This window comes from Myotis lucifugus, unplaced genomic scaffold (assembly GCF_000147115.1).
Source record: "Myotis lucifugus unplaced genomic scaffold, Myoluc2.0 scaffold_6830, whole genome shotgun sequence".
In the NCBI taxonomy this organism is placed as follows: domain Eukaryota; kingdom Metazoa; phylum Chordata; class Mammalia; order Chiroptera; family Vespertilionidae; genus Myotis; species Myotis lucifugus.
This window is the reverse complement of record NW_005877878.1, coordinates 1-8008: the sequence shown is the minus strand read 5'-3', so window position 1 is coordinate 8008 and position 8008 is coordinate 1. Positions and strand designations below refer to the sequence as shown.

The window sequence follows — 8008 nt, the reverse complement described above, 5'->3', positions numbered from 1 at the left end:
GCCGAGCCCCTGGGCCTCGCCCCGCTGCGCCCGGCTCCGCAGGCCTGACTCAGCAGCCGGGAGTCCGCTGATTCAGCGGACAAGGCGCAGCTTGCTTTGTCGGCCACCGGCGTGGACACCCACCCACCCCAGCTGCCGCCGAGGCCCAAGTGCAGGGCCGGGGGCATCATTCGCCTGAGGGGTCCGGGCCAGCCCCCCACCCCTGCTTGCTTGGACCGGGCTGCCTCTGCAGAGTTACCGCCCATCCCCGGGCCGGCCGCAGTCACCAGGAAGCACGTGCTGCTGGACTTCCACGGGAGGCCCAGTTACGTTGCTTCCCTTTAAAAATGCAAAGGGCGCCCTGACCGGTTTGGCTCAGTGGATAGAGGGTCAGCCTGCGGACTGAAGGGTCCCAGGTTCGATTCCTTGAGGTTTGATTCCGGTCAAGGGCATGTACCTTGGTTGTGGGCACATCCCCAGTAGGGGGTGTGCAGGAGGCAGCTGATCGATGTTTCTAACTCTCTATCCCTCTCCCTTCCTCTCTGTAAAAAATCAATAAGATAAATAAAAAATAAAAATGCATCGCTTCTCGGCCTTTTGGCTAAGATCAAGTGTAGTATCTGTTCTTACCAGTTTAATAAAAAATCAAAATGCAAAGGGCTGCTGCCAAGAGGCTCTCTGTGGTGACACAGCACTCCCGGGCGGAGGGAGAGGCATGGCTCAGAGTCAGACGGCCCCTCCACAGGCCCGCGGTGACTCAGCCACACTGCCCTTCGGATGTCACCGCCCCTCACCGCCACCCAGGGCTGGGCATGGCAGCTGTGACCACCGTGGTGCGCTGGACGGGGGAGGTGCCGCCGCCCTGGCCGCCTTCCTCTGCCTGTGACTCAGCTCAGTCAAGAAACCTAAACCTACGATGCCCCCTTCCCGTGTGTGGTCAAGAGTCTTACCTCCTTCATGTGGCCTCAGCCCAAGCCGTCCCCAGCCCCTGCCACCACTCCCTTTAGACCTTAGTGCCTGGCCTTCTATTCTCTCAACAACTGTTCATGGAGCTGGAGTGGTCCCCACAATAAGCCGACAGGCGTTGACAAACAGGATAACAGGGTCCCTGCTCCTGCAGCGCCACGCAGAGACTGAGGCAGGATGATGCCATGGGCAGCGGCCAGGGGCAGGGGTGCAGCACAAGGCAGGCAAGTCAGAGGAGACCTAAAGACTAGGAAAGAGCCCTAGTCAGTGTGGCCCAGTGGATAGGGTGTCGGCCTGCGGACTAAAGGGTCCCCAGTTCGATTCCAGTCAAGGACACATGCCTGGTTGCGGACTCCATCCCCGGTAGGGGGAGTGCAGGAGGCAGCTGATCCATGATTCTCTCTCATCATTGATGTTCCTATCTCTCTCTCGCTCTCCCTTCTTCTCTGAAATCAATGTATATATTATATAAAAAGACTAGGAAGGAGCAAAGCTGAAGGTGAGCCCTGCAGGCAGAAGTCCTCGGGCAGGAAGGAGCGGGGTGCTGGGAAAGGCCAGCTCATCCCCTCACCCCCAGCCTCCTGAACTGGCAAGGCGGCAAGGCCCCCTCACTTAGGGCAGCGGCTGGAGCACCCTCACCCAGGGTCTCCCAGTCAGCGAGCGCCCTGTGGCTGAGCTGCCCTGAACGTCCGTCCGTCCGTCCTCCCTCCTGTTCAGCGGCTCTGAGAGGCTCGCCAGCCCCTGTCGCGGACGCTGCAGCGGGGCCCTGCCAGTCCGCTTCCTGGAGGAGCCGGCTCGGCTGGAGAATGCAGCGCTTGCCCCTTCGCAGACAGGAGCAGAGCTGAGGGCTGTGCTCCGCGTGGGCAGCTCAGCGGGCCGCTCGGCGAAACCGTTCCCTCCGCATAAACCTGGAGGACCAGGGCCCGGGAGCAACGCGGCTGCAGTCCTCCAAGCACGCCGGTGGCCACCAGCCCTGTGGGTGAGCCCGGGTCCTGTGCCCGCTGTGCCACAGGGGCGGCTCCGAACCTGGGTCAGGGCCTGCCCTGCACCCCACCCCCTGCAGCCGCCCGTGGGTTCCTCCAACCCGGAGTGGCCGCGGGCTTCCTGGCTCCTGGGTGAGTGCCCCTCCGTCCGGGAAGGCCTGGTGGGAGTGGTCCCCGCCCGGCCTGCTGTCTCCATCCTCGGGCTTCCCACTGCCGAGGCCCTCATCTCTTCTGACCCGGGTTCCAGCCGAAGCTGGGAGAGCTCAGCGGGCAGCCCCAGGCCTGGGGGCGGGGCTGGAGCAGACTCGGAGCAGCCTGATGGAGCCGAGGCTGAGGGCCCTGCTCCAGGCGGAGTGTAAACGCGGCCCTCCGGCCTCCTGGGGCTCCTGCGGCTCGCGGGGCCCTGGCGTCCGGAGGAGCCCAGCACACGGGCTCCCACTGGTTTCACCCAGCGTGTCCCGAGCGCTCCGGTGGCAGGTGCCAGACTGGGCCACGGGAGAGCCGGGCGCGATGCCTGACCGCCCACAGCCTGTGGGGCAGAGCCGGCGCCCCGGGTCAGGGGCTGAGGGGGAGCCCTACGTCCCCCAGGGGCCACTCACATGGCCGGCAAGGAGGGCCCGCAGACGGAGACCCAAGTGCAGGGGCTGCAGGGAAGGAAGCACAGCGCCCAACACGCACAAACCGCACTTCCCTTTGTCTCAGTGGAGAAGGGAGTCCTGTTTATCATGAGTGTCCATGGCTGCGCCCAGGGGCAGCTCTGGGAGGCACGGGGGCTGGGACTCCCCTGCATCCTGAGGGGCCTGCAGGCCAGTGGGCAGCCCCACCCCAGTAAAGCGCCTGAGAGGGAGGGGGGGAGGGGAGGGGAGGGGGGAAGAGAGGAGAGAAGCCAGGGCTTCGGTGGCAGCAGGCGCGCCCCTCCGCGGCTGGCCCCGCCCCATCACAGGCACCGAAGGGCCTGCGCAGAAGCTGCTGAGCCTGAGCCCAGAGGGCGGCCTGGCGGCCATGGAATCAGCACCAGGGTCAGGGCCAACCTGGGCTCCCTCCGCTTTGCTCTGCGCCATAGTCACGCCCCGTGGGTCTCTGGCTTCAGCTCTGGAAACGGTGTCTATCAGGTGTCCAAGGTGTTTTCTGTTTCATTTTTTTATTGCTTTTTATTTATTTACTTTTAAGTCTATTTGTATTGATTTCAGCGAGGAAGGGAGAGGGAGAGAGAAACATCATGATGAGAGAGAATCATGGATCGGCTGCCTCCTGCACGCCCCACACTGGGGATCGAGCCCGCAACCCAGGCATGTGCCCTTGACCAGAATGGAACCGGGAACCCTACAGTGTGCAGGCCGACGCCCTATCCACTCAGCCAAACCAGCCGGGGCTTATTGCCTTTTTAGAGAGAAAGAGAAACATCTATGTCAGAGAGAAACATCTATTGGTTGCCTCCCACACGCACCCCAACTCGCAACCTAGGTAGGTGCCGAGTCAAACCCACAACCTTCCGTGTACTGAGCCGCCAGCCGGGTGCGCTTGCCTCCTGATCCCCGGTAGCCAGGGCCGGGGTGTTTTTCCTTTAAAGAGCTCCGGCCGCCGGAGTTCAGCCACTGACCGTTCTATGGCCGGGGAGACGCAGCAGCCCTTTGTGTGAGAGAGTGGGGGTCCCGGGGGGAAGCCCACCCACTCCCAGTCTCTCACATTTCCGGTTGCAGAGAGAGGCTGGGTCCTGCTCGGTGATGGGTCCCAGCCTTACTGACCAGGCCCGCCGGGCCAGCCTGATCCCTGTGCACAGCTGGCGTGGGGTGCGCAGCCCCAGTCCCAGGCCTAAGGAGGCCGGGAAGCTTTCACATCTGTGCTTTGGGGGACCCTGAGCTGTCACATAGGAAGGACAGCTCCCTCCTGGGGAGGCCCAGCCATCCGCCCCCTGGGCCGCCTTCCAGTGTCCCCTGGGGGCACCGGGCTGTGAGGGACGCCATCCCAGAGCCATCAGTGGCCCCGGGGTGCCCCCCGATGAAGACTGATGCCCGAGTTTGGGCAGGGAGGACACGCGAGTCCTTACTATGGAAAGATGGTCACGTCCTCTCAGGGACTCGTGGGATATCTTAGGAAACGTGCTGGACTCCCCACGGGTGTGGCGCGGGGACTGGCCGGTTCTCTGGTTATCTACACGGCCGGCCAGGGGCTGGGAGGGGGTCCAAGTGAGGGAAACTTATTGAAATGATGTCACGGGCCCAGCTGGCGTGGCTCAGTGTTAGAGCACTGACCTATGGTCACGGTCTGATTCCTGGTCAGGGCACATGCCCAGGTTGCGGGCTCAGTCCCCAGTGGGGGGCATGTGGGAGGCGGCTAATCAGTGATTCTCCTCATTGATGTTTCTCTCTCTCTCCTCTCCCTTCCTCTCTGAGATCAATACAAATATATATTTTTAAAAAGAAATGCAGTCGCCGAAACCGGTTTCGCTCAGTGGATAGAGCGTCGGCCTGCGGACTGAAGGGCCCCAGGTTCGATTCCGGTCAAGGGCATGTGCCTGGGTTGTGGGCACATCCCCAGTGGGAGATGTGCAGGAGGCAGCTGATCGATGTTTCTCTCTCATCGATGTTTCTAACCCTCTATCTCTCTCCCTTCCTCTTTGTAAAAAAAATCAATAAAATATATTAAAAAAAAAAAAAAGAAATGCAGTCACTGGTTGATACACACTGTGATGGCGACAGGCAATGGGTCTGGGGCCTGGGGTGCGGGACGTGTCAGGGAAACTGACATTCTGCACTGGGGATGTCCCCTCAACTTTTTTTTTAAATATATTTTTATTGATTTCGCAGAGGAAGGGAGAGGGAGAGAGAGACTGAAACATCCATGATGAGAGAGGATCATGGATCGGCTGCCTCCTGCACACCCCGTACTGGGGATTGAGCCCAAATCCCAGGCATGTGCCCTTGACCAGAATTGAACCTGGGACCTTTTGGTCTGCAGGCTGACGCTCTATCCACTGAGCCAAACCGGCTAGGGTCCCCTCAACTTTTTATGAAAATATTCAAACATGCAGAAAAGTGTACGTGAACCCCCACGCACCCACCCTGAGGTTCCACGGTGACCACGCGCCTGTAGCTTTATTACCTGTCTCAGGTGATCCACCCTCTGTCCACAAATCCATCTTTTTTTTTAACGCATCTCAGAGCCAGTTGCACACTTCAGTAGTCTTCACCCCAGGACACCTTAGCATGCATATCATTAACAGAGTTGGGTATTTGTTTGTTTTTTAGGGAAAATTCACACACCGCGTAACGGACACATCGTCAGGTTACCGCCGATGCGCTCCGGAAAATGCTCCCACCTGCGTGACTGACACCCCTGGAGGAGCTGTGGCCACACACACCCCCTTTCACCTGGGACGGCTGCCATCCGGAAGGGCGTGGACTTGTTCAAGGACACAGACCTGGCCACTGCAGACCAGCAGATGGAGAGCTTTTTCCAGCTTTTATACAAAAATAGCCACGCAGGTGCAGGTCTGCTGAGTTGGCGCAGGCCGCCCCCAGCCACAGCTGCACCCCCTCGGTGAACGGGGTGCCAGACCACACTCCCGGGGCTCCCTCCACCGAGCGAGGCCTCCTCTCATCATTGTGAGGCTTCTGGGCACAGACCCCACCTTCATTCCTGGGGTATCTCTTGCCCGTCCCCCTCCATAGACCCCACACCTCGCTCAGGTTCTTGAACAGAGTGCTTCTCAATCAGCGGGGACAGACGGGTGGACGGACAGACAGATGGACGGATGTATGGGCGGGTGGATGGACGGACGGACAGATGGACGGATGTATGGGCGGGTGGATGGACGGACGGATGGACAGATGGACCAAGCACGGAGTAAACAGTCGACACCCAGGTGCTGGCTGTCATCAGTGCCGACGAGTCCTGGTGTCGCCTGCTCCCTGGGGCTGCCCCCTGGGTGGGGGTGGGAGAGTTACCTCACACCAGTGCTGGTCTGGCTCACCCAACCAGGCTCGTTAACCCGCCCTGGGCCCCACGACCTGCCCGCCCTCCGAGCTGGCTTCCCTCCTTCCTCCGGGCAGACACCTGCTACCTATGCCCTGCATCCGTGGACGGTGGCCACGCCAGCTTGTTCTCCAGCGGATTTCTTGTCCCTGTACGATGTGCATTCACAGTCATGTTTGGGAGAAGAGGGTCACGTCTCTCCTCCCGCCAGGCCTCTGTGCTGGTCCAGCCTGGACCACCCACCCCAGAAATGCCCAGGAGAAAGGTGAGCTGTGGGTGGGAGGCAGGCTAATGGTGGACTCAGCCCAGCTGGCGTGGCTCAGTGGTTGAGCGTCGACCTATGAACCAGGAGGTCAGGGTTCAATTCCCGGTCGGGGCACATGCCCGAGTTGCAGGCTCCATCTCCAGTAGGGGACGTGCAGGAGGCAGCTGATCAATGATTCTCTCTCATTATTAATGTTTCTCTCTCTCCTTCTCCCTTCCTCTCTGAAATCAATAAAAATATTATATATATATATATATATATATATATATATATATATTTAAAAATAAATAAATAAAACTAAAGGTGGACTCAGAAGTTCCTCCCAGGGGCAGCAGGCTCCAGCCACAGGAGCAGCTTCTGCCCCGCCCACCACCTGTGCAGGGGGGAGGCCAGGCCTGAGGAGACCCTGGAGCAGGCAGAGCTGGCCGCCCGCCCACAGGAAGGCTCTCAGCCCTGCAGGTGTTCAGTGCCCTGAAGGAGCTGCCAACTGTGCCAGGCTCTGCTCAGCTCTGGAGGGCAGCCTGGAGGAGGAGGCAGGCCTGACCAGGGAAGCACACAGATGCATGTGCCATCGCAGAGGGCTAGAACGGAAAAGCCCAGCCTCAGATGCCCAGGTCAGCCCCTCACCTGGACTTGGCTGGGCGGGTCCAGCTGAGCCTCGTGCGCCCTCAGCCTCTACCCGTTGTCAGCACCTGGAAACCCGTCTGCATAGAAACTCAACTTGGTAACCACGAGCCACCCTGGTCCCTGGCGTTGACACAAAGCACCTCACACCCATTTCCCCGCCCATTTTACAGACGGAGAAACTGAGGCTATGAGAGGGGAACGGGCCACTAGGCCTCGGCTCTGATATGGCCATTGGACCCCACCCAGTGCCCACTTTGCCGCAGTAAATGAGACGGAAGCTTTGCCCATGCTCTTGGCCCTGGGGAGTAGGTTCAGGCAGAGGCTTTTAGCAGGGCTTCTGGAAATTTCCATCGATTGATTCATTCCAGAAGCTGCTGACCCATCAGACACAAATCCTGTTCTTTTCCAGGACCGCTCATCGACCGACCCAGTCCCCAAGTACCCTCCGTTCCTCCTGCTTGCTCACAGCTCCGAGGTGACGCCTGGGCCGGTACCACGGGCTCACAGACGCTATTCTCAGACAGCCTGGAGGCGAGTCTGAGACCGAGGCCGGGCGGTTCCCTCCGGGGCTCCACCAGGTGAGTCCTGGGCCTGGAGATGTGTGACTCCAGTCTCCGTCCCCCCTTCCTGGGGCCTCCCTCCCAGGGTCTCTGGATCCACCCTGAATCCAGGCTGCTCTCCTCCTGATTCCCTGAGTAATGGCATCTGCAAAGTCCGATTCTTTTTGTTAATACATTTTTATTGATTTCAGAGAAGAAGGGAGAGGGAGAGTCACTCGGGAGTCAGCCGATCAATGATTCTCTCTCATCACTGATTCTCTCTCTCTCTCCCTTTCCCTTCCTCTCTGAAATCAATAAAAATGTATTAAAAAAGGGCTAAGAGAGAGTTTACATTGCCTCGCAGGGACACAGCCTCGCAAATCCTCTCCTGGACTGGCTGCCCTGTCCCGGGTCCCCACCCACACCCACCCACGCTCACACATTCGGGGGGACCCGCCCTGCCCACGCTCACACATTGGGGGGGGACCCGCCCGCCCACGCTCACACATTGGGGGGGGACCCCCCCGCCCACAATCACACCTTCGGGGGGGGACCCCCCAGCCCAGGCTCACACCTTTGGGGGAACCCGCCCAGCCCACGCTCACACCTTCGGGGGGGGGGGCCCGCCCAGCCCACAGCTCACACCCTTCGGGCTCTCGCCCTGGACCACAGAA

At 60.1% G+C, this 8008-nt stretch overlaps 1 pseudogene; it reads left to right on the top strand.

The window, feature by feature from the left end:
- Positions 1-560: 560 nt before the first annotated feature.
- LOC111824781 lies at positions 561-679 on the top strand (annotated as a pseudogene).
- Positions 680-8008: the final 7329 nt, after the last annotated feature.